At 37.6% G+C, this 27,586-nt stretch overlaps 1 protein-coding gene and 1 pseudogene across 5 annotated transcripts in view; both read right to left on the reverse strand.

The window, feature by feature from the left end:
* GALNT13 (polypeptide N-acetylgalactosaminyltransferase 13) overlaps positions 1 to 27,586 on the reverse strand; it is a 655,617-nt gene that overhangs the window by 346,378 nt on the left and 281,653 nt on the right. The window lies entirely within an intron of this gene.
* Positions 684 to 1,414, reverse strand: LOC109576558 (syndecan-3 pseudogene; annotated as a pseudogene).

The following is a 27,586-nucleotide window of genomic DNA, read 5'->3' on the forward strand; positions in this document are numbered from 1 at the left end:
ACTAGGAAGGAGGAGGTGCAAGCCCCTTCTCACAAGTGGCTGCCAGAGCCACTCTCAGGAAGCTGGGGTAGACCAGAAAGGAACTGAAGCCTGTGGTTGCGTATGCATTGAGCAGAGGTGAGGGAAATGACCCCACAATCCCAGAAAGGCCAGGACAAAACAGGCTGGTGGGTGAGGGGTGCCGTCTCACCCAGGCAGAGAGTGAGCCTGGGACAGGAGCACCAGGGTGCAGTGTCCCAGTGATTTTAAGGGCTGAGCTTGCCAAATGCTTGTCCTGGAAACCAGCCGAGTGCCTCTCTGCCTCCAAAAGGAAACCTCAGCCAGCCCTGTCGGGCCAGGCTGGGGCTGAAGTTCCACCCCTTCATCTACCAGCAAATCAGGAGTTCCCTTCCTCCTGTCCATCTGATGTGAGGTCCTAAAGCCCCAAGCTGGTGGTTGGGGGACGAGTATGTGGAACAAGTGATGAGCTCCTAAGGGCACAGTCTGGAGCAGATGACAGTGCCCCCTGTCCATTGGGGAAGAGCTGTGTGAGGCTGGCAGTCAGAGCAGACCTCAGGAGGGTGGCAGAGATGAAGTGGGGCCAGGATGTCCCCTAGGCCCAGTCCCAGGCCAGGGCTGGTGGTCCTAGGCCAGGGACTGGATTAGGGGTGGCCCTGAGGCTACAGGGAGGTACTCTGGCTCCACTAGGCATAGAACTCCTCTTGCTTGTTAGGCTTCTGGTATGTGATGCTTGCCTGATTGGGCTCCTCCAATGTGTAGGTGCCCTTGTTCTTCTTCTTCATGCCACAGATGAACAGTGTGACCAGGAAGGTGGCAAAGAGGGCACTTAAAACCCCACCCATGATCACAGCTACAAGCACCTTCTTCCACTCCAGGATGCTCTTCTGGGAAAGCTGAGCCCCTGAGCTGCCTGAGTCAACAACACTGTCCAGGAGGCCAGGGCCTGGGTGGGCACCCTTGGGCAGCATCCCAGGTAGAGGTGATAGCTTGGCTGTGGCCCACCCACAGCCACCACCTCATTGGCTGTGTCTGGCTGTGTGGTCTCTTCTTCTGACAGCTCAAAGTCCCCACTGGGTCCCCCGCTCGCTGGCATTTCTGGCTTATCCCGGATGGTGGTCGGGAAGGACTCTGGAGTTGGGGTCTGAGCCACCTCCATGGGTCCATGGGCAGTGGTCCCCAGGGGCAGGGTGCTCTTCTCAGAGATGTCAGGCTTCTGGGTGGCAGCTGGTCTAGGAAGGGCCCTTAGCCTGGAGGTAGCTGTGCTGACCAGCCTGGGAGCTGGGGGCCTCTGTGTCCAAGACAGCCACTATGGTGGGAGGTGAGGGCACTGCTGGGGTGGTGGCCTGTAGGCTGTGGCCACTGTGGTCAGTGGAAGAGGCAGAAGCCTACTTATGCCGGTGGTCCTTATGACAGTTTGTAGTGATCCACACAGTCAAAGGCTTTGGCATTGTCAATAAAGCAGAAGTAGATGTTTTTCTGGAACTCTCTTGCTTTCTCAATGATCCAACAGATGTTGGACATTTGATCTCTGGTTCCTCTGCCTTTTCTAAATCCAGCTTGAACATGTAGAAGTTCACAGTACACATACTATTGAAGCCTGGCTTGGAGAATTTTGTGCATTAGTTTGCTGGCATGTGAGATGAGTGCAATTGGTAGTTTGAGCATTCTTTGGCATTGCCTTTCTTTGGGATTTCTTTGGAAACCTGACCTTTTCTAGTCCTGTGGCCCCCTCAACTTACTGAGGATCCAACATCCTGCCCTAAGCCAGCTCCTGCATAGAAACCTACTCATCCCACTTGGACTCTCCTCATACACTGATATCCTGAAGATCTGACTTGGCTATGAAACCTTAAACAGGCTGGCCCCCATGTGAAGGACCCTTCCCTTCACTCAGACGTTATCCATTCTTGATAGCTCTCCTATGGGGATGATGTTTTCTTAGTGCTGTTCATATTCTGAGATGCTATTCCAGGCCACCTTCCCTGGGATTGCCATCTAGACTTACACAGCTCTTGATATCCTATACAAGTGCTCTTTGCTATGATGCCTTTCTTCTCACCCTGTTTGGGCTCTGATCCTCATGTGGTTGCTTGTCCTGTACCCTACAGGTTCTGATACCCAGTGCTGACTAGGACCCCCTTCTCATCTTGCATGGCTTCTGACTGACTGACTGACTGAAAACAGTTCTCCTCCTATGTTCAGCTGCACCTAATGGCTTTTGGACCAAATGTTCAAGAAGAGAAAGGAATGAACAGGAAAGGAGAAAGGGGGAAAAAAAAAAAAGCCTTTGCTTTACATTGAATGCTGTCATTTTGACCACTCCCAAAAATCTCATTCAAAAGTTGCCTCTTCTTTTGAAACTTTCAGACATTTAAACTAATTCTTTAAAGCTGCTTAATCATCAAAAGCTCCCTTAGTACTAGAATTCCTCTATCAGCCCTTGAAAAATACAGCCTTTAAAAATGTGTGCATTAAAGAAGCAGATCCACTGATCATGCTACATTTTCTAATATACAAGGTGTTTCTTGAGTATGATTCTGCTTTCCTCAACTAGAAGGTAAAATCCAATGGCAGGGAATATGTCTAACTCATTTGCAATCATAGGATCTGGCGCTGGTTCCTGGCATGTGGTCGGCTCTAATATGTATTTAGTGAACGAGTTAACTGAATTAGTTTGGTGTGTTCTGTCCCAAACAATGCACAGCCACTCCAGGTACTCAATGTCCAAAGGAAAACTGCCCCAGTGATCACATGGTTGCCGCAGTCTGGGTGTCAAATGGACAACAGCAGTGAGATGAAAAGTGGAACACTTGCTTTATTCAAAGACTGTGGTTGTGACACAGTATGGACCTTTTTCATCAACAGCCTTGGGAAACTCAGATAGCCACTAAAAGTGATGAACTAAGTCATCTGACGTTTTGTATACGGAGTATAATAAAACACGTGAGTGGGAAATATAAGTCACAATAATGATCACAATAATTGTCCAAAAGGGTGACTATAAATACAATATGGGCAGTGTGAAGTCTATTCACATGTTTAAGGTGGCACCAAACTAAAACTTTCATCATTATAATTTCATAAAGGGAAAAAGAATCATCTACCAGTAGTTTAGGTTGCCATTTTTAAGCATAGTGATATAGGTACCTTGTGTTACTTAACTTTCTTTCTCTAATAGTGTTCTTTATAAGACACAAATATTTCTTGCATATATAAAAATGAATATGCTTTACTAGGTAGACCCTATCTATGTCTATCACCCCTATTGTCAAGAATAAATATGAAAATATGGTAGATTGGTACCCCAGTCAGGTTCTCCCAAAAAGTATGTGCTACGGCCAGGCTACGGCTGTAACATACACATCTCACGTTTACCTCCTGTCTCCCAGCCTCCTGTTTTTGGGCTGCAGTTTTGTGACACAGTCTATTAAACACACAGTTGAAACAATTTACTTGTTAAAATCACTCACAGCTGAACTGACTCTCAGATGACTGAAACTGTTTATGAAAGGCACTAAATGTCTTTTCTTTTTAAAGTTAGTATGTTATTTTGGAATTGTACATGACAAAAATTTCTCTGTAAAATGAACATTTCCCCACATATCCAAATTGGTAATTCTTCTACCAATAAAATTTTATTTATTACTTAAATTCCAGGTATATGACAGCTTCTCATTCAAATTCAGCTTTTTTTGTTTATTGTTTCTGATTGAGTATTTATGTTAGGATGGAAAAACAATTTTTTCTAAAAAAAAATACTTGATTCTGATATGTTGTCAGTCTTATCTTTTCTTATCTGATCTTCTTGACTATAATGAGAGGGTATAACAAAAACACTAAAAAAGTGTTTTTCCAAGTGTTATTTGATCTTGCACAATTTTTTTATTTTCAAAGGGAGTAAACATTTAAAGGTCTTATTTCATCCTACACCTCCCAAATTCTTGGGATGGGGTTGTCCAATTTTTCCTTACTCCCCAGTGCTGCTCTCATCATTATTTATCCACCACCCTGCGGGTTTATTTGAAGTCCACACCATCTGTCTCAGACACCCACTTAATCATTCCTTTCTTCACTTGTCCCCCCTCCCACCACAATGCATATCAATTTTGGGTTCCTTAAAATCATACCACTGTAGGACTGACATTCATTTTCCTTTCTAGTCCAGAGTCCACTTAAATCATCTGGTCTTGAGATGCATTTGGCATGAACTTCTAGGTGCCTTAAATGCAGACATACCCATTCTAGCTGACTACTCATCAATAGCACAGAACACATTAATTGGTCCTCAAGTTTACATTCATTGAACAAGGTACACTGCAGCCTTGCATATGCATGCTTGTCCTTAGAATCTCAATCTTCTCACCATTGCCCCCTCACTTCTCTACACATATTTCCTTGTCCTCTGCCGTCTCAAGGAACACAAGTAATGAATATCAGGAAGGACACCATATGGTGTCAGAGATCCTTGTACAGATTCTGACTTTGCAATGTATACACTACTGGTAACAGATAAATGATAATAGGATAGGAAAAATAACTTCGGGAATTGCAGCAAGTCTCTAAAGCCAGCAAGTGATAGGTGATTCAAAAAAAAAAAAAAAAAAAGCTGCTGGAAAGATATCAGAGCTGATACTGTGACTCTAAATCTCTATCATCTACCTCCTGCCTCTATTAGAGGAAATTAGAAAGTTGAATAAGAGTCAATGAAGTAAGGGAATTCAAAGTCACTAGGTATGTGATGGGATTTCCTACTTCTCGGTTAAGGGAGAAAGATATTTTGCACTTATCAAGCCAAATTACAGGGATACCAAGAGATTTCTTTTCAGAGGTTGTGACTGCTTTTTAGAGATCAGTACCTCACTTTTATATAGATATTTATTGACTGTGAATCTGTAACCTGAAATAATGCATGCTGAGGTTTGACAGAAAACAGCAAAATTCTGTAAAGCAATTATCCTTCAATAAAAAATAAGTTAATTTAAAAATATGAAAGTTACTTGGGGAACTGTGACTTGATTTCCTTGATGATTAGAGATATATGAGGTAGGAAGTATCCCAGAAGAGTCTGTAAAGGACTGGGTGGAAAGAAGTATCAGTGGGTGAAGAAGTTCCTTCTTGTGGCAAGGAGCCTCAGTTTCCAAGTGGACAGAGTAAAAGGTAGCTGGGTTCAAGTCCTCTCGATTAGGTTCTACTCTGTGGGGCTGTCTGCTGAGGTAGGAAGCCCCAGAAGCAAGTCTTTGGGTGTTTTATTGTCTGAAGCAGAATCCTACACTGGGGAGGGAGACAGAAAGATGTCAGCTAGGAGTCCTTGGTCCATGCTGGCAACTGTTCAGTGACAAAGTTTCCAAAATGCCCCTCACTAAAAATGGAAATGTGGATGTCTACCACACTGGCAAATGTGATGACCACCTACTTTTACCCCAAAACCAGGTTACACCATTACTGCTTGGAAATGTGACCTTTGTACTAGTTGAAAATACCCAGAAGATGCAGATAAAGCAATCATCCAAAACTGGGAAGAGAAATCTGGCAGCAAGGTTAGAGGAAATTATGGAAGAAAGCCATTTCCAGTAGTTTAGTCCAAACAAATGTATCTTCTCCCCTGAGTTTCCGTAATTCTAAAATGGGAATAGTGCCACTTACTTACTTTTACAGCCTAATTGGAGAACTGGAAAGGAGGACTAAAAGCTGAGAGCTTATACGCACCGAGTATAGTCAAATGTACCCAATAGTTTCTCAATAAATTGAAGCTAAAAATAGAGGAGGACACTTCAAATTTAAATTTAACAATGTCAGCTCTCTCTTAGCTACCACTAAATTCCAGCTACTTCAGTTTTTTCTGATCTTTTTTATAGAGCACATTATAGTATTCTGAGCATGGAACTATTTCTAATTTTCATTTTTTTTTCTTATTCTGCTCTAGGTAACTGTTCTGCTGGAAGAAAAGATGACAAAAATACCAGCTTAGCTCACTGCAGATCCATACCTCTGTCATCATGTCAGTTTCCCTCTGAAAACCTGTAACAGCTCTCTTCATGATTACAAAATCAAGGTCAAGCTTTTCCCCCACCACATCCTCTATATACCACCAGAATACATATCATTTAATTTATTAAACAGTTTGTTAGCATGCTAGGAATAACCCAAGAGAGAAAAATGGATTGATAATTGAAGGGGTGAACAGTTGTTGGAACAATGCTCTTGAGTAAGTAAGGGGGGAGGGCATCTAGAGTGCAGTGGATGGGCTGACTGACATTAACTCACAATTTAAATTTATATTTTAAATTTATAAATTTAATTAATTTATTTATAAATACTTGCTCAACAAGTATTTATTGACTACCCACCATACAGCAAAATCTCTTCTCAGAACTGGGGATAAAGCTGTGAATAAAATATAAAAAGATCTCTGCACTCAATGAACTTATCCTCCAGTGTTTGAAGCAAATAATAAAGAAACATGCTCTATATTAAGTAGCCAGTAGTATATAAAAAAAATAAAGCAGAGAAAGACGATAGATGGTGTCATAGGTGTATAATTTTATATAATGTGGCCAGGGAAGATTCCAGAGAGAAAGTGACATTTGAGTAAAGACCTGAAGGTAAGGAAACAAACCATAAGCATATTCAGGGAACAAACATTTCAGACAGAGGGAATACAAAGTTCTAAAGCCCTGCAGTCGGAGTATTAGTCATGTGTTCCAGTGTTCACGGTACCTGCAACTGAGAAGGTACATAAATACTAACACAGGATGTGGGAGAAGTAATGGGAGCTTGATAGGACATTGAAAGGATTTTGTTTTTTTCACTGAAGGAGATGCAAGGCATTGAAGAGATTTAAACAAAGTAGCAGCAAAAAGTAGCTTAAATTTTAATAGGATCATTTTGAGCATTATATTTAATTAGAGACTATAGGGTAAACCAAAGGAAATGCAAAAAGCAAAACAAACAAAAAACACTTAGTAGATTATTACAATAATTCAGGTGAAAATATTGGTAACTTTGACTAAGATGGCAGTAATGTATATGATGAGAAGAGCTAATGCTTGGAAACTGCTGATGTGTCAGACATGGGTTGCAAGAAAGGGAGCTCAAACGAGACTCCAAGGTTTAACATCATTTCCTAAGATGATAGACTTCATGAAAGGAGGCGGCTTTTTGGCAATTATCAGGTGCTGAGTTTGGGACATGTTTGGTTTTAGATGAGTGTTACATATTCGACTGAAGATATCACTATTAGACGTTCAGTTCTGGATGTCAGAGGAGAAGTCTAGATTGGAGGGTGAGAGGATATTTAATATGAAGACACTAAGGAAACTGCCAGGGGAGTGAGTGAGAGAAAATAGGCCATCTCCAAGGACATGTCTTCAGGACATTCCTACGTGTAGAGTTTAGGGAGGAAAAAACAAGCACTAGTAAATAACATAGAGAAAGACTAACCACAGAGGTAAGAGAAAATTAGGACAGCATAATGTCTTAAAAGGGCTTCGCTGGTGGCTCAGATGGTAAAGAATCTGCCTGTAATGTGGGAGACCTGGGTTCGACTCTGGCAAGAACAGTAGTGCTGCTATTATGAAGAATAAAGTTAACTCAAGTGGGTTTAGGACAAAATGGAGATGGGGAGAGGTTTAAGACAGTGAGCATAGACAATTCTTTCAAGACATAGACAATCCCTTCAACAAGAAGGGAAGTGGACATATCTACAAGGAGAAGTGTTGTCTCAAGAAGTATTTTGTTTATATGTTTTGTTTTTAAGGAAGAATAAACAGTTTGTTCGCATGCTAGGAATAACCCAAGAGAGAAAAAAGGATTGATGACTGAAGGGGTGAACAGAGTTGTTGGAACAATGCACTTGAGTAAGTAAGAGGGGAGGGCACCTAGAGTGCAGTGGATGGGCTGACTGTCATTAACTCACAATAACAGGAGAGAAGACAGAGAACAGGCCTGCGAATGCAAGTAAGGGAGTGGATGCTATGGGGGCACTAGAGGAGACTTTCTTCTATTTCCTTCTGTTTTCTCAATTAAAAAGACAGTGATATCATAAGTTGATAGTGAGGATTGAAGAAGAGTTACTGAAGGTGTGAAAGAAGTGCTGAAATAATGAAATAATAAATCACAAAGTGGAAGAGAAAATAGACATGGGAAGTTTTATATAATTGAGGGACATCATTAGGGGCCTCCTTAAGTGTAGTCAGCATGATTATCTGTGTAATCCTTAGAGGATCTCACTATTGTATTAGATCATTTGCTTCAGCACATATTATAGTCATTCTATTTTGTCCATCTCCTCTTCCTCCCTTGGAGTTTTTCTGTTTTTCTTCATTATCTGTATGAAATTATCTGTACATATCTGTACATAATTATTCAAGGGCTAACCCATGGCTCATGTTTTCTGTGAAGCTTTTTGTCAGGTACCTATCATGTCTTTTCCGTGTGACATTCACGGATGTTCTCTGGTGATTGAGAACACATAATAGTAGTTCTACTGCCTCAATTCAGATGTCAGCTGCATGACCTTGGAGAAGTTCCTTCACCTCTTGGGTATGTTTCTAAATCCAGAAGACAAACACGATAAAACATACAATATATTTCATGGAACTTTTACTGAGAATTCTATGAGAGAATGCAGTTAAACTACTTAATATAATGTTTGCAAGGTAATAAAAATTAAACAAATATTGACTACTAACTACATTCACTATTATTACAGAATTTATTAATTCATGTATATTAATTAATTCGTGGATGAAAATATCTTTCCCTAACCAATATGTTAATAAGCTCATAAGGGTAGAGATGGAGAGCTATATTTGCTTATATAATTTCTCACAAAATAATGATCAGAAAGGAGGTTCTGGATAGGTGTTTATGAAGCTGAATTTTACTTACTAACTTATATTGCAAATTTTAACTTTATCTTACTTAGTACAATGATAAAATAATTACTTTATACTGGATTCTTCCATTTGAATTTCTTAGAATACAATCTTAGAAAGTAATCTCATTAAGCAGAATCAAATAACTTCCTATGACATTTTAGTGACAATGACTCTGTTTATACTTTTTTACTACCAAGAAAGAAAAAGACCAAAAAGGAAAAATGCCTTTCCTCAAGGGAAAAATAGAGCAAGAGGCATTAAATGCAATAAATAAAGGTATATGGGAAATGTATTTGTACACATATCTTTCCTTATCTTAAAATTATAATCATTACATATGTTCCATATAGTTCAACTTGAACTTGGAGTGTACATAAATCTATTTTTGAGACTGTTTTCAATATGTTTTAATACAACAAAGTTATATAGAAATTAGGATATTAAGCATTTAAATTCAAAGACCAAACACAAACTGTCTTATTTGTATGGCAACTGTCATGCAGAAAATGGATTTATTTCTATAGGAGACTTTTCAAGGTCATGAAAATATCAATTACAATTTATTATGTGGATTTTAGACCTGTTAACATCTCCATGTCAATGAAACTCTCTCACTTTCATGGTTAAATTATATTAACTATGAAATCAAATTCTTCCTCAGCAAAATCACATTGTAAGTTGGCATTAGAACAATTTAGCCTCCTTTCAAGGCACTAATATATGTACAGAAAATATCTGTCCATGGAAAAATAGGAATATTTTAAAATATAAGTCATTATTCATTTTGCATAGGATTTTTCTAGCAATAGCAGAACTAAACTACATACTTTCTTTTTTTTTTTTGTACTTCCTTAAGTTGAATCAATATGCAAGTGTTTCTTAAGAAACTATCTTTTCTTTTTAAATCACATTCTTTTCATGTAGTAAGAAAAAACTACACATTTTAATGAGAAATGCTAAGTCACTTCAGTCATGTCCGACTCCGTGCAACCCCACAGACAGTAGCCCACCAGGCTCCCCCATCCCTGGGATTCTCCAGGCAAGAACACTGGAGAGGGTTGCCATTTCCTTCTCCAATGCATGAAAGTGAAAAATGAAAGTGAAGTCGCTCAGTCGTGTCCGACTCTTAGCGATCCCATGGACTGCACACCTAAACAGGCTCCTCCGTCCATGGGATTCTCCAGGCAAGAGTACTGGAGTGGGGTGCCATCGCCCTCTATTGACTTGCAATTTTAGAAATATTAGAATCTAAAAATTTTCTTAATTTATATTTTACTCAATTTTGCTAACATTGTACAGATAAAATGTAGCAATGATTTCACAAAGAATATAATATAAATATAATATAAATATTATAAATATATTATGAATATAAATATATATAATATAAATATAAAGTGAGAATACTAATTGGACTTCTAATCTTAGTTACATATCTTTTCCTTTTAATTTAAGAATTAGTACAGATTTCAGATGCTGGCAGAAACTGCCTCTAAAGGTAAGTTTCTGCAACACCTGGTTTTATATAATATGTACGTGTTAATTTCACTACCTATATTAAAAGTGTTATGTATGCCTCCATATGTGTGAAAGAGTGTATGTGTGTATGGGATTATGTGTGTGTATGAAATCAGCTATACCATCCATCTCCTGGTCACTAAGATTTGAAACAATAGAGTCATCCTTGGCTTCTGTTTTCTTTTGCTTTATATTCAGTCAGTCACCAGTTTGGAAATATCACTTCAGAATATACCTGGGATCATCTCTACTTATAGTTTCTGTCCCTCCTCCTTATCTACTTCAGGTTTAAAATACATCCACACACATAGACTAAAACTTTAATTACATGTTCATGTCTCCTGAAGCTATCCTGAATTTGGTCTTCATCATTAATATTTCTAAGATAACTGCTATCATCAATGTCCTATCTCATCATATCTATGTGAATATAATAGCCAACAAGGAATTCTTTGCTAAATTCAAGCTTCTCCTATCTATAAAGTCTGCTATATAAAACTTCAGATATGCCTCTTCCTAAAGTATTGTTTTATTCATGGCATATTTCTTTTCCAACACCTCCAAATTGCCTACTATGACATGTCTAAAAAGCAGAGGTTATATTTTTAAGATTCTTTGTCATCTCCTCTAGGCCTATAATGCAGAATGGCTGGTTACAACTTCCATTCTAGTTTTACAAAGCCTAACAAAGCCTCGTACAGTTTCAGTCTAGACTATATCACCTTCTTCCATTTAATTATCCAAAATTTCTGCATTTAAAAAATTTCTTTCCTCATTTCCTTTTAAAATTTTAGTTTTTTCAAAACAAAAACTATCTCATTTTATTGATATGAGCTTTAATTTATAATGAAGTTTAAAATACACATTCTGCCCCAAATCATGGAAAATCCATATGTAGAAAATTATATAAATATATGTATGTGTGTATATATACACACACATAAGAAAACATCAACAGCCATGAAATAGGTAAGTATAAAAACCCTTTTAGTACTAAATTACATGAAAAATATGTAAATAAAAATACAATTACTATGCTAGATTTATAATATAATAATTAATTTCTCTGCTTTCTCAGTCAGAATTTATAAAACAAAAGGAAAAACTGTATTTGGCCAGATTAAATATATAAACTCTTAAGAGTAAAAATGACATAATATCCAGATATAAAGCTAAGCTTGCTTATAATCTTTATTTTTAATAAGTAGTTTCACATCTTTGTTCTTATCAGAACTGGCTTTATCCTCAATATGCTTTTCTTCCTTCCCAGAAAGTTATCTACTTTCTATCTAATGCAGTTCCACACACACCTACCCTGTACAGCCTGACTCCAAATACACCCTTTTACAAAGCTTTCCTTTACCTCACCTCCACACAATGGTTCTTTAAAACTCACAATTCCATGAATTGGGTTGGCTAAAAAGTTCATTTGGGTATTTTATGGAAAATCCAAATGAAATTTTTGGCCAACCCAATACTGCCCTTTTAGCACATTTTCTAGCATGTATGTATAACATTATCTAATGGAGAACTGTATCATTTCATTTTCACGGTCACACAATTAGATCTTTATAAGTGCAAATATATAAAATAATTTTATTAATTTGATGTATACAAAGATGAGGCTGTGAATGAAAGCTGAAAATTCTAACTGCAAATTCTGGGAAGAAAGCATCTATCTTTAAAAAAAATGTTCAAGAGTTGGAAGTCTTACACTTCTGGATTTCAAAACTTATTGCAAAGCTACTAATCAAAAAAATCTAGCACTGGCATAACAACGGACACATAGCCCAAGAGAATATAAAAAGAGGGCCCAGAAGTAACCCCTTACAGATAGAGTCAAATGGTTTTTGATAAGAGTGCCAAAACTACACAATGGGGACAGAACTCTTCAAGAACTCTCAGTAAAACTGTATATATACATGCTGAAAAAATGAAGTTGGACCCTTACCTTATATCACATACAAAAACTTAACTCAAGTAGATCAAAGACCTAATCATAGGATCTAAAATTCTTTGAACAAAGCATAGTGGAAAAGATTCATGACATTAGATTTGGCAATATTTTTTATATATGACCTCAAAGGTACAGACAAAATATAAAAATAAACTGGACTATTTAAAAATAACTTCTGTTTTTAATCAGATGATAAAATCAACAGAGTGAAGAACTATAGATGGGGAAAATATGAACAAATTATATATCTGATAAAGGGTTAATACCCAAAATATATAAAGAATTCATAGAACTCAAGGACAACAACAACAAAATCTCAATTAAAACATGGAGAAAGAACTTGAATAGACATGTCTCTAAAGAAGATACACAATGGGCCAAAGAACTAAATAGACATTTCTCCAAAGAAGACATACAGATGGCTAACAAACACATGAAAAGATGCTCAACATCACTCATTATCAGAGAAATGCAAATCAAAACCACAATGAGGTACCATTTCACGCCAGTCAGAATGGCTGCGATCCAAAAGTCTACAAGCAATAAATGCTGGAGAGGGCGTGGAGAAAAGGGAACCCTCTTACACTGTTGGTGGGAATGCAAACTAGTACAGCCACTATGGAGAACAGTGTGGAGATTCCTTAAAAAACTGGAAATAGAACTGCCTTATGATCCAGCAATCCCACTGCTGGGCATACACACTGAGGAAACCAGAAGGGAAAGAGACACGTGTACCCCAATGTTCATCGCAGCACTGTTTATAATAGCCAGGACATGGAAGCAACCTAGATGCCCATCAGCAGATGAATGGATAAGAAAGCTGTGGTACATACACACAATGGAGTATTACTCAGCCATTAAAAAGAATATATTTGAATCAGTTCTAATGAGATGGATGAAACTGGAGCCTATTATACAGAGTGAAGTAAGCCAGAAAGAAAAACACCAATACAGTATACTAACGCAGATATATGGAATTTAGAAAGATGGTAACAACTGTGTACAAGACAGCAAAAGCGACACTGATGTATAGATCAGTCTTATGGACTCTGTGGGAGAGGGAGAGGGTGGGAGATTTGGGAGAATGGTATTGAAACATGTATAATATCATGTATGAAACGAGTCGCCAGTCCAGGTTCGATGCACGATACTGGATGCTTGGGGCTGGTGCACTGGGATGACCCAGAGGGATGGTATGGGGAGGGAGGAGGGAGGAGGGTTCAGGACGGGGAACACAGGTATACCTGTGGTGGATTCATTTCGATATTTGGCAAAACTAATACAATATTATAAAGTTTAAAAATAAAATAAAATTAAAAAAAAAAGAAGATACACAAATGGCCAAAAACCACATAAGAAGTTAAACATTGCTAATCACACGAATCAAATCTACAACAAGATACCATTTCACACCTATTAGCATAGTTACTATATATATATACACACACACATATATATACATATATACATATATATATATATATTTAATGTTGGCAAATATGTGGAGAAAGTGGAACCCTTGTGCACTGGGATGTCACATGTTACAGTCCCAAGGTTCTGATCAAGATAATGGAGTAAGATGACATGAAGTTCATCTCCCACTTTGAATATATCAAAAATACATTTACATGTGGAACAGTTTTCACTGAAAACTAACTGAAGACTGCCAGATGAACTCCTGTACAATGAAGGTTTTAAGAAAGATGAAGGGAATAAAAGCAATCAGTTTGGGAACTGTGCCCCTGGGACAGGATTCAGAGGAAAACAGAGATTACAAGAGAGTGGGGACAGCCACCCTGAGGAGCGAGCAGTTCAAACCACATCCTGGACACCCCAGTCCTGGGGTCCAATGTGGAAGAGACAAGCCTCCTTGGCTGATTGGAGGACTTGGGACTAACAGAAGGACTGTGGGGATCCCAGACCCTACTCATAGGGAGTACACACATTGATTTACCCCTGAGGCAGGGAGGAGAGAGGTCTTCTCTAAAAGCTGTTGAGTTTCTTGAGACTTCCCCACAGCACACTTCAGCCCAAGCTGGACAAAAGTTTTGGCCCCACTCCACATCACAGAGCAGGACTGGATCTGGGGCAGCCATGAAGAGGGAGAAGATTTGACTGTGGGACACAGATGTGACTCGGTCCCAGGGCTTAGCATTAATGGGGAGGTGTACCATTGCTGTTGAAGATTACTCAAACAGTGCAATAAAAGCAGCCCAGATCTCTGATGGCAGCCACTAAACTGCAGATCGCCCCATGCACATTGAGAGTCCACAAGGCCCCACTCACCCTGCAGAACAGTTCTATAAAAGGGTGGCAGCAGTGGAGGCTGAAAGCAGGTGTAAAGGACAAGAGGAACTTGGGTCCAAGGCTGCATCTGAGCAGAGCCATGGTCACCTGTACAAGTAGTGAAGCAGAACTTTATCTGCAGCCAAACCAAGCTCAGTGTCTACATGAGTTCTACTTGTTTATGTACCCTTACTCTCTGAGGCAAGGAACCAGTACAGGGAAAGGGGAAAATACATACTTAAAGGAGACTCATCCCTCAGGGGTTCTGCTCTAGCAACTTGAGATCAGACCTCACCCTTTATAGAGTGGTGATGGCCACTGAGCAAAGAAGTCCCAGCTCACACCCAGTGCCAGCTCTAGCCCACCTATCTCCAGGCCCACATCAAATCCAGCTCTCATATCAGAGGCATTTGGCATATGCAGATTGCATAGGGATGCTCTCACACAAGAGCTCACCATCAAGATCACAATTACTAAATGTTTAACCTAAGTTTAAAGAGGCAGGGAAAGTTAAGCAAAATGAAAAGGTAAAGGAACTACTGTCAATTGAAAAAATAAGAGAAAACCTTTGAAAAAATAATTAAACATAAATAATTTACCAGATGAAAATTCAAAACATTGCTAATAAAAATGTTATAAGATTAGGAGGAAAATGATGCATACAGTGAGCACTTTTACAAGGAACTAGAAGGAATGAATAGCAGACTAAGTGATACAGAAGAGCACATAAGTGATATTGGAGTCAAAAATATAGAATTCACTTAATCAGAACAGCCAAAAGAAAAATAGATTTATAAAAATTGAAAACAACTTAAGACATCTCTAAGAAGTTGAAAACAATTTCAGATCAGATCAGTCGCTCAGTCGTGTCCGACTCTTTGCGACCCCATGAATCACAGCATGCCAGGCCTCCCTGTCCATCACCAACTCCCGGAGTTCACTGAGACTCGCATCCATCGAGTCAGTGATGCCATCCAGCCATCTCATTCTCTGTTGTCCCCTTCTCCTCCTGCCCCCAATCCCTCCCAGCATCAGTCTTTTCCAATGAGTCAACTCTTCGCATGAGGTGGCCAAAGAACTGGAGTTTCAGCTTTAGCATCATTCCTTCCAAAGAAATCCCAGGGCTGATCTCCTTCAGAATGGACTAGTTGGATCTCCTCGTGAAAACAATTTAGAAGATCTCAAATATTAAGTGTAGCAACATTCACATTACAAGGGTTCCAGAAGAGAGACAAAGAAATGGATCAAAAATGTACTTGAGGAAACTATGGCTGAAAATGTCAAACCTGAAGAAAAAAAGGGGAAAGAAAAAAGAAAAAAACATATCCAGATACAGAAAACACAGAGGGCTCCAAACAAGATGAACCCAAACACACACCAAGATACACCATAATTAAAATGGCAAAAGTTAGAGAGAGAATTTTAAAGGCAGCAAGAAAAAAGCAAAGGATTATATACATGGGAACCTCCCTAAGGCTGTTGCCTGATTTCTCTGCAAAATCTTTGCAGGACAGATGGCAGTAGCCTAATATACTCAAAATGCTGAAAGGGAAAAACCTGTGGCATAGAATATTCTACCAAGCAAGATTAAATGACTACCAGTTTGAAACAAGTAGATATAGTTATGAGTCAACAAATATGAACCCCATGGTAATCATAAATTGAAAATCTATAATAGACACACAGAAACTGAAAAGAAAGGAACACAAGCATGCTATCAAAGAAAATCAAACCACAAAAGAAGAATAAATGAACAGAAAAGTACATAAACAACTGGAAAAATTTATAAAATGGCAATAAGTACATACCTATCAATTAATATTTTGAATGCCAATGGGCTAAATTCTTCAATCAAAAGACATAGGGTAAAGGTAGTTGACTGGATAAAAGAAAATATGATCTTTTTATATGCTGCCTACAAAAGATTGACTTTGGAGCTAAAGACAGACTGAAAGTGAGAGGATGGAAAAATATCTGATGCAAATGGAAACAACAGGAAAGCAAGGGTGGCAATCCTCATTTTCAGACAAAATATTAGTAGACTTTAAAACAAAGACTATAAGAAAAGACAGAGAAGGGTATTTTATAATGATACAGGAATCAATACAAGAAGAGGCTATTACATTGGTTAATACATAATATTGGAGCACTAAATATATAAAGCAAATAGTGGGAATAAAAGGAAAAAATGAAAATACTAAAATAATAGTAGGGGACTTTAACACTCCATGTACATCAATGAACAGATCATTCAGACAGAAAATCAATAAGGCAACAATAGCTTTAAGTGACACAATAAAATTTTTGGATTTAATAGATATCCACAGAAATTACATTCAAAAACAGAATATACATTCTTTTTAAGTACATGTGGAACATTCTCCACAATATATCATATGTTAGCCACAAAACAAGTCCCAACAAATTTAAGAGAAAAGAAACTATATGAAGCATTTTTCTAATTACAATAATATGAAACTAAAAACCAATTACAAAAATAAAAATGGTCAAGAACAAACATGCAGGGATTAACAACATAATGAAGTCTATTTATGACAAATTCTACTAATACCATACTCAAAGAATAAAAGTTGAAAACTCTTAGACTTAATAAATGAATTCAGCAAAGTTTTATGATACAAGATTAATATATAGAATTTCTGTTGTTTTTCTGTGTATTTATAATAAACTATCATAGAGAGAAAGCAAAAAGATATATAAAATCACATTTAAAAATATATGTATACCTGTGGCGGATTCATTTCGATATTTGGCAAAACCAATACAATATTGTAAAGTTTAAAAATAAAATAAAATTAAAAAAAATACTTATGAATAAACTTAACCAAGGAGGTGAAAGACCTATATTCTGAAAACACATACAATTTTGAAATTGAATATAAAAATACAGAAAAATGGGAAGATGTCTTGTGCTACTTTTAAAAATGGCCATAGTACACAAAGTAATCTATAACAATCCTTATCAAAATATCCATGAAATTTTTCACAGAACTGGAACAAATAATCCTAAAAGTCATATGTAATTGTAAAAGATTCCAAACTGCTAAAACAATCTTGAGAAAAAAGAACAAAGCTGGAGATATCATACTCCGTGACTTCAGTCTATACAAAAGCTACAGGATTCAAAATGGCACAGTACTGGCATAAAAACAGACATATAGATCAATGGAACCAAAAAGAGATCCCAGAAATAGACTCCCACACATATGGGCAATTAATCTGACAAAGGAGTCCAGAATACATTGATACAATGAAGAAAAGTTTCTTCAATAAATAGTGCTGGGAAAACTAGACAGCTACATATAAAACAATGAGATCAGAACATTTACTCATACCATATACAAAAATAAGCTAAAAATAGATTAAAGACCTAAATATGAGACCTGAAACCATAAAACTCCTAGAAGATAATGCAGAACATCTTTCGAAATAAATCACACCATTTTCTCCTAAGCAAAGGAGACAAAACAAAAATAAACAAATGGGACCAAACTAAACGTCAAAACTTTTGCACAGCATAGAGAACTGTTAACAAAATGAACAGAAACCTACTGAATGGGAGAAAATACATGAAATGCTAATATCCAAAAGATAGAAACAGCTCATAGGACTCAAAATCAAGAAATAAACAACCCAATCAAAAATGGGCAGAAGACCTGAACAGATGGTTTTCCAAAGAAGACATACAGATGACTAACAGCACATGAAAAATATGTTCAACATCACTAACCATTAGTGAAATGCTAATTGAAACAAGAATAAGGTATTGTCTCACACCTGTCAGAGTGACCATCATCAAAAAATCTACAAATAACAAATGCTGAAGAGGATGCGGAGTAAAGGAAACCCTTTAACCTTTTTGGTGGAAATATAAATTTGTGCAGCTACTATGAAAAACAATATGGAGGTTCCTCAGAAAATGAAAAATAGAACTATCAAAATTCTACTCTTGGATATATAGCTTGAAAAAGGAAAAACATAAATTTGAAAAGATATATGTATCCCAATGTTCATAGCAGTACTATTCATGACAGACAGAATATAGGAAAAAATAATATATTCTATATATATGTATATAAATATACACATGAAATTCTTCCATTTACAGCAACATGAATGGACCTAGAGAATATTATGCTTAGTGAAAAATTCACAGAAACACAAATACTGTATGATATCACTTACAGTGAAAGTGAAAGTCGCTCAGTAGTGTCCGACTCTTTGCGACCCCATGGACTATATAGTCCATGGAATTCTCTAGGCCAGAATACTGGAATGGGTAGCCTTTCCCTTCTCCAGGGGATCTTCCCAACCCAGGGATCGAATCCAGGTCTCCCGCACTGCAGGTGGATTCCTTACCAGCTGAGCCACAAGGGAAGCCCTGCTAATAATAGAAATGAATGTATATAGAAAATAGAAATAGACTAGAAACCCAAACTAGTTGTTACTAGTGAGGAGAAGGGAGAGAGAAGTGGCCCATTAGAGGTATGAGATAGAGAGAACTACTGTGTATAAAACACATAAGCAGCAAGGCTATACTATATAGCATGGGGAATTATGGTCATTATCTTGTAATAATTTTCAATGGAACATAACCTATAAAAACACTGAATCACTATGCTGTGTAACAGAAACTAATATGATATTGTATACTATGTTTCAATAAAAAACAAATAAATAAAAATAATAAAACAACTACCAAACCCTGGGAGCAAACCAGGGATCTTTAGGTCTTTGGACTAAGGCTTTCACAACCAAGCTAGCTCAGCTACTTCTGGAGAACTTTTTCCACATACCTATAATGAGATATTTGCTTCACTGTAACAAAAAATTCAGTATATAGGTCCAAATGGAGGTAGGAGTTAAATAAATATTACAGAGGTGATGAGACAAGGTTGGCCTCTGTTTCTAAGCTAGAAGTGATCAATAATTTTACTTTCCTCACTTGTCTTTTGATTTTTAACTGCCTTGCAATTTGTTTTTCTCATTTAAAAATAAGTCATGGACTTTTTTCATGTCAACAAAATTTAATAAAAACAAGACAAAATAGTACAACTTCTATAGGAAACAGTGTGGTGCATCCTCAAAACACAGAATTGGAATATGAACCAGCATTTCTATTCAGAGTATATTCAAAAGAACTGAAAACAGTATTTGAAAGAGATATTTGCACAGCTGGCTATCCTCATAGTAGGATAATTCACAGTAGCCAAAAGGCAGAAGCAAACCAAGTGTCCTCGACAGATTATCGGATAAACAAAGGTGGTATATACATATAGTGGAATATTATTTACCTTAAAAAAAGTGAGGAATTTCTGACATATGCTGCTATATGGTGGAGAAGGCAATGGCACCCCACTCCAGTACTCTTGCCTGGAAACTCCCGTGGATGGAGGAGCCTGGTAGGCTGCAGTCCATGGGGTCGCTAAGAGTCGGACACGGACACGACTGAGCAACTTCACTTTCACTTTTCACTTTCATGCATTGGAGAAGGAAATGGCAACCCACTCCAGTGTTCTTGCCTGGAGAATCCCAGGGATGGGGGAGCCTGGTGGGCGGCCGTCTATGGGGTCGCACAGGGTTGGACACGATTGAAGTGACTTAGCAGTAGCAGCAGCAGCTGCTATATGGATGAACCTTGAGGACATTATGCTAAGTCAGTCAGTCAAAGGACAAATGATGTATGATTTCAACTATATATAAAGCGTACCCAAATTCAGAGAGACAAAGATTAGAATGGCAATTGTCAGTGTCCAGGGATAGTGGAGAATATGGAGCTGTTTAATGCGTACAGAGCTTCAATTCTGCATGACAAAAAGAGTTCTGGAGATTGGCCTCACAACAGTGTGAATATATTTGTAGGCTAGTGAAAAATTTTGGATCATTCCTCTTGGGTTAATAAACCAGGACTGCAAATTAAACTGACAAAAGAATAACTTGGGAAAAGGCATCTAAGTTTTATTTTGACGTTAATGTTTTAGTTTTTATGTATATGGAGGTCTTTTAGAAATAAAAGAAGACCACTGAAAAGAAGTGGTTAGATTCAAAGACTTAAGATGTCATTTTAACAAAGGGAAAAAAGACAAAGGAAAAAGTATTTGAGCTTGAAGGGATGATAAAAGGTGGGAAGACAAATATATGGGGGGAGCTAATGGAAGATGAGGGTTATTTAATAAGGTTGAGTTTAGGCAGAGTCATCTCAGTGCCATCTCCATCATGAGTGATAAAAGCTGGTGTTCCCTTTCTTGCTCAAGAGACAGGGCACCACAGGGTCAAAAGGGAAACCTGCCTTTCTTTGGGGCAGATGAGGGAGAGAAGAGAGCTTTTCCTGTGTCTCTTTTCCCTCAATAGCCTTTAGCTCAAAATAATCTTCATGCCAAAGTGGTATATTTAAATATGGCACATCTGACTGCCTTCATAATTAATACTATTGAACTATACATTTAAAAACAGTTAAGATGGTCAACTTTATGTTTTATATATTTTACTATAATTTTTAAAGATTCAGAGTGTGTTAGAAAATTAAATAAGGAAACTGTTAAGGGGTAGTTCAGGTGTAAATGGAATTATGCAGCATGCTTTTTGCCTACAGTAGTATACAAATGTGTCCCTGAAAACATACCTAGATATGTTTTACTCAATTTTCTTACTTGAAAGAAAAGTTATTTCTTACTGGAAAGGAAAGTAACAGTACTGGTTATCTCTAACTTCTTCTAATATACAAATATATGTATACATATTTACATGCATATACAAACACACAGACAGAGTACTTACACACTACTTCTAATTGGGGAAGTGAAATTAATTCTACACATGAACACATTACATAAATCAAAGTATTAGAGAAATTATTATTATTATCTTCACAGGCAAAAATTTTGCCAGCATATGAAAGCTGTAGCAATTCTCAAATTGAAAAGATATGGAACAGAGATCAGAAATCCAATTAATATTCTCATTTCTATGTCTACTTGTGCAATCAATGCTACATTTATTGTATTTTAATTCATGGGAAAGGCAATCGATATAAATGGACAGGTACACTTATGAGATTGACCACATTAAAAATATATATACTATGGTTTACTTCTGTGTGATAAAGTAAATAAAGTCTTTGTCCTTTGAGAGCATCTTATTCAAAATTTGTATGCTACAGCATCTTTGCACTAATAATGCAAGTGTGCTAGATTCTTTTTCTGTTTATCAGCTTGCAAGTACGCATGCATAAGAAGCAGCTATTCGGTCTGAGCTATAAATAGCTGAAATAAATTTCCTATTTTCTCATTTTTCCCCTGATGAAATATATTTAAATGCCAGCTGCATTATAACCTTCAAATAACTCAATATCAGAACTTAAAGTGCTATTAAATGTCTGAATACAAGTAAATGCTAAAGAACCTTAACATTTTGTTTTAATTGCCTACAGCTATTTTATAAATATTCACCCAATAATTACTGTTAATTTCTTATTCAAAAAGAGTGGCAGAGTAAAGAGAGAAGCCAGGAGCTTGAAAAGTTTCCTTGCTTAGTCAAAAAAAAAAAAAAGGTTAGGGTATGAAAGAATTCTACAGAATGATAATGAACATAAAAATTACACTAGGAACTCAGCACGATTTTATCCTTCATCATTTTTGATGTGTCCATACAATATTATAATTTATTGTTTATGTAAATATATTCTTTTTACTTCTTACAGTTAGTGATATTATATCCATTTTCTTGTTCTCAAGGCTAAGCCTATATTAGCTAAATGACAGGGATTGGTGGGTTAATTACTTGATTACTTGAGCCTATTGAAAAAGGTGAAAGACGACAGTGAAAAAGTTGGCTGGATTAAAATTCAACATTCAAGAAACGAAGATCATGGTATGTGGGCCCATTCAGTTCAGTTCAGTTGCTCAGTCGTGTCCGACTCTTTGCAACCCCATGAATTGAAGCACGCCAGGCCTCCATGTCCATCACCAACTCCTGGACTTCACTCAAACTGATGTCCATCGAGTTGGTGATGCCATCCAGCCATCTCATCCTCTGCTGTCCCCTTCTCCTCCTGCTCCCTCCCAGCATCAGGGTCTTTTCCAATGAGTCAACTCTTCACATGAGGTGGCCACAGTATTGCAGTTTCAGCTTTAGCATCAGTCCTTCTAATGAACACCCAGGATTGATCTCCTTTAGGATAGACTGGTTGAACCTCCTTGCACCAAGGGACTCTCAAGATTCTTCTCCAACACCACAGTGCAAAAGCATCAATTCTTCAGCACTCAACTTTCTTCACAGTCCAACTCTCACGTCCATACATGACCATTGGAAAAACCATAGCCTTGACTAGATGGAGCTTTGTTGGCAAAGTAATATCTCTGCTTTTGAATATGCTATCTAGGTTGGTCATAACATTCCTTCCAAGGAGTAAGTGTCTTAATTTCATGGCTGCAATCACCATCTGCAGTGACTTTGGAGCCCCCAAAAATAAAGTCTGATACTGTTTCCACGGTTTCCCCAACTATTTCCCATAAAGTGATGGGACCAGATGACATGATCTTAGTTTTCTGAATGTTGAGCTTTAAGCCAAATTTTTCACTCTCCTCTTTCACTTTCATCAAGGGGCTTTTTAGTTCCTCTTCACTTTCTGCCCTAAGGGTGGTGTCATCTGCATATCTGAGGTTATTGATATTTCTCCCAGCAATCTTGATTCCAGCTTGTGCTTCTTCCAGCCCAGCGTTTCTCATGATGTACTCTGCATATAAGTTAAATAAGCAGGATGACAATATACAGCCTTGACGTCCTCCTTTTCCTATTTGGAACCAGTCTGTTGTTCCATGTCTAGTTCTAACTGTTGCTTCCTGGCCTGCATATAGGTTTCTCAAGAAGCAGGTCAGGTGGTCTGGTATTCCCATCTCTTTCAGAATTTCCCACGGTTTTTTGTGATCCACACAGTCAAAGGCTTTGGCATAGTCAATAAAGCAGAGATAGATGTTTTTCTGGAACTCTCTTGCTTTTTCCATGATCCAGCGGATGTTGGCAATTTGATCTCTGGTTTTTCTGCCTTTTCTAAAAGCAGCTTGAACATTTGGAAGTTCACAGTTCATGTACTGCTGAAGCCTGGCTTGGAGAATTTTGAGCATCACTTTACTAGCATGTGAAATGAGGCAATTGTGTGGTAGTTTGAGCATTCTTTGGCATTGCCTTTCTTTGGGATTGGAATGAAAACTGACCTTTCCCAGTCCTGTGGCCACTGCTGAGTTTTCCAAATTTGCTGGCATATTGAGTGCAGCACTTTCACAGCATCATCTTGCAGGATTTGAAATAGCTCAACTAGAATTCCATCACCTCCATTACTACACGGCAAATAGATGGGGAAAAAAATGGAAACTGTGACAGACTTTATTTTCTTGGGCTCCAAAATCACTGACCATGGTCACTTCAGCTATGAAATTAAAAGACACTTGTTCCTTGGAAGAAAAGCTATGACATACCTAGACAGATATTAAAACGCAGAGACATCACTTTGCTGACAAAGGTCCATATAGTCAAAGATATAGTTTTTCCAGTAGTCATGCATTGATGTGAGAGTTGGACCATAAAGAAGGCTGAGGACTTAGCAATTGATGCTTTTTAACTGTGGTGCTGAAGAAGGACTCTTAAAGAGTTCCTTGGACAGCAAGGAGATGAAACCAGTCAATCCTAAAGGAAATCAAACCTGCATATTCATTGGAAGGACTGTTACTGAAGTTGAACCTCCAATACTTTGGCCACCTGATGCCAAGAGCCTGAGGCTGGAAAAGATTGAGGGCAGGAGGAGAAGGGGGCGACAGAAGTTGGGATAGTTGGATGGCATCATTGACTGAACAGACATGAGTTTGAGCAAACTCTGGAAATAGTGAAGGACTGTTAAGCCTGGCATGCTGCAGTCCATGGAGGTGCAAAGAGTCAGACGTGACTGAACGACAGAAAAACCACAACCTGAGTTCATCAGTGAATGGAAATTGAGGCTTAGAAAATTAATCGCTTAAACCCAAGATCCAATAAGAAGCCACAGAGTCAGATCTTAAACCTATGTTCTTTGGCTCCATACCTAGAGATTTTCCCCCTTATTACTTGAAAAATGTCCCCAAAGTTGGGTTTTTGTTCCTCCTATTTGTTTTACATATAATGGAATAGAGTCAGTACCTGATTAATCATGATCATATTGTGTTCTCTATTTCAGGAAAGCCTAGCGCTAGAGGATAGCATTGACTACTGATGACTTTTGCAAACCAGGTTGTGATTTTTGCTGCATTTCACGGAAATACAGTTTGAACACTTTTCAAACAATGATACAATTACACACACATGCACACAGGCACAGGCAAACATACATCTACACGTTTGCTTTTGTATCTTCATGGAGTTTTATACAACCATATGTCTGCTATATTTCTGGCATGGTCTGTTTCAAGATTCTAGAAAATATGTTACAGCTCTGTGTATTAGGAAAATGAAATTATAACATTTAGGTGCTTAAGGTCCACTTAAGTCACTCAAATACAAGTGTCTTAAAAAGGATTTCTCTTATTAATCTTTCTTTATTCCTTACCATTCTTCATTCTTTTATTTGTTCTAAGTTTCATGAAGCAGAGGCTTAGTTTGGTTTACTGCTATATCCTCAGCACACAGAACAGTATTTGGCATACATCAGTATATTAATTGCTAAAATAATGTGTTTAATATCACTTAATGGGTTTCCTTAGTTTGGTTATAAAGACTCTCTGTCCCTCTCCCTTTCTCTCTTAGTTAAATATTATTTTTAAACCTTTAGATAGAAAACCAAACAAAATGACACCTATTTGCTTGCTTTCTGAAGCAGAAATATGTAGGCCTCATTTCTTCAATTCAAACTATATCAATTTACAAAGTATTAGACCCATAACAGTTGAGAAACATGCTAACAAATCCCTAATGCTGATCCATCAACACAAGTTGCTAGTCATTTTTCACAAAGTTCTGAATATAATTTTATGACACTGTACTATTTTTTAATTTATGGAGGATGGGCAAAGAAGAGAAAGGGCTGGTTACAGCTGTCTGGAATTTTATTTATACTTATATCAATTCAAACATAAGAATCGCAGAACCTGAGAGCCTTAAAAAAAAAAAAGTAATAAATTTGGTTACTGCTTGTGGCTCAGTTAGTAAAGAACCACTTGCAATGTGGGAGACTTGGGTTCAATCCCTGGGTTGGGAAGATCCCCTGGAGAAGTGAAAGGCTACCCACTCCAGTATTCTGGCCTGGAGAATTCCATGGAGTTGCAAAGAGTCGGACACAACTGAGTGACTTTCACTATTATTGCTTCATTCAGCCTTGATTGTACTTAAAATATCAAATACCATAATCATTTGTGATTCTATTATTTATGGCCATAAATGAACATAATATATAAATGTATTATACAATTTAATAAGTTAAATATATTAAGTAAATAAACAAATTGATATAAAAATTTCAACATCTCCAAAGATGGACATTCTCAAACTTAATTCCAAATTGTCCTGATGTTTCATCACAATTGCCTTCAATAAAACACATTTTATATTTAGTTTCTTCTCTTTGGAAACATGAGATATTTAGATTTATTCCTCTTGTAAAAAAATTAATAAAAAGAAACCTCGATTAAGCAGAGTCAGACAGCAGAAGGGAGAGCTCTCACACCCTACACTGACAGCAGGGACCAACAGGAAGATGAAAGATTCCCATTCTGGAGAATGGATACATGTCTGTGTATGACTGAGTCTCTTTGTTATCCACCTGAAACTATCACAGCATTGTTAACCGGCTAAACTCCACAATAAAATTAAGTTTTGCTTTTTTTTTTTTTGACTCTCTTTCATGGCAACAACTCAGCCAATGAAAAGCCATGGACTTTTTGTCCTTGCCTTCCCAGCTTCCTTTTTCTCTATAAAAGTGTACCCCTTCCTTGCTGTGCAGGGACTTGCCTGTGGCTGGTCATGGTTGTAGACTGAATTGCAATTCTCTGTTAATCCTGAATAAACCCATCTGTTAGAGAAATAACTGCCAGTCTATTTCTTTCAGGTCAAAATTCTGGTGGTTCTTTCAGAAACCAGAGGAGACTCCCTATGGCTCCAGGGCTGGTGAACAAATAAGCGTGGTACCCACAATTAAGCCCATTGCCATTCACTGCATTTCTCGCCAACCCTGGAGTTTGAATGTATATCTTTTCCCTGGATTCGAGCTCACATCCTTTAGCGTCTGACGCCCTGCAAGCTTTCTCCAGGATCTATTTAAAGGTTTTGTCTTTCTGGTTAATGTTTTGTTCTGTATGTGACTACTCCTTTGACACTTTGGTCTGATTTTGAGATCAGACTATTTCAACTGAAGCTGGCTGAAAATGGCCTTTGGATCAGTTCTTTCAGGACGGGACTGCTTCAGATGAAACTTCTGGTTTTTCAACTTTTGGCCTATTCCTTTGGGGGCTGTCCTCTGAAGACTGGCTAAAAAACCAAAGCCTTCAGTCTAGCTCCGTCAGGACCAAGCTATCTTTTAAGGCCTGATTTGTAAGCTTTTTGAATTAAACCAATTGTGTTTCAAACTGTTTAAACTGTTTGAAAATTTTCTTTGCTCTAGAGGAAAATCCTCAGGAAATGGGATCCCAGTCACTTAACTATTAATATTTTGAGAGTGCTTTATCTACAGGGTCTCTGGTTGATTTTATGTTTAAAAACAAGGGTCCTTCCTCATGTACATTTCTAAATAAATAGACAGAGCTGACCAAAGGCAATTTAAATAGAATCTCAATGGCAAGGATGGGGAACTTTTGAAATCCCCAAACTTCATTTCCTTAAAATTGAACTGGTTTAAAAATTTCCAGAAGTGATGGAATACTTATTTTGATTGGTATTATGAGGCTTTCCAATGTTATAAGAAGCCTAA

This window comes from Bos indicus, chromosome 2 (assembly GCF_029378745.1).
Source record: "Bos indicus isolate NIAB-ARS_2022 breed Sahiwal x Tharparkar chromosome 2, NIAB-ARS_B.indTharparkar_mat_pri_1.0, whole genome shotgun sequence".
Classification (NCBI taxonomy): domain Eukaryota; kingdom Metazoa; phylum Chordata; class Mammalia; order Artiodactyla; family Bovidae; genus Bos; species Bos indicus.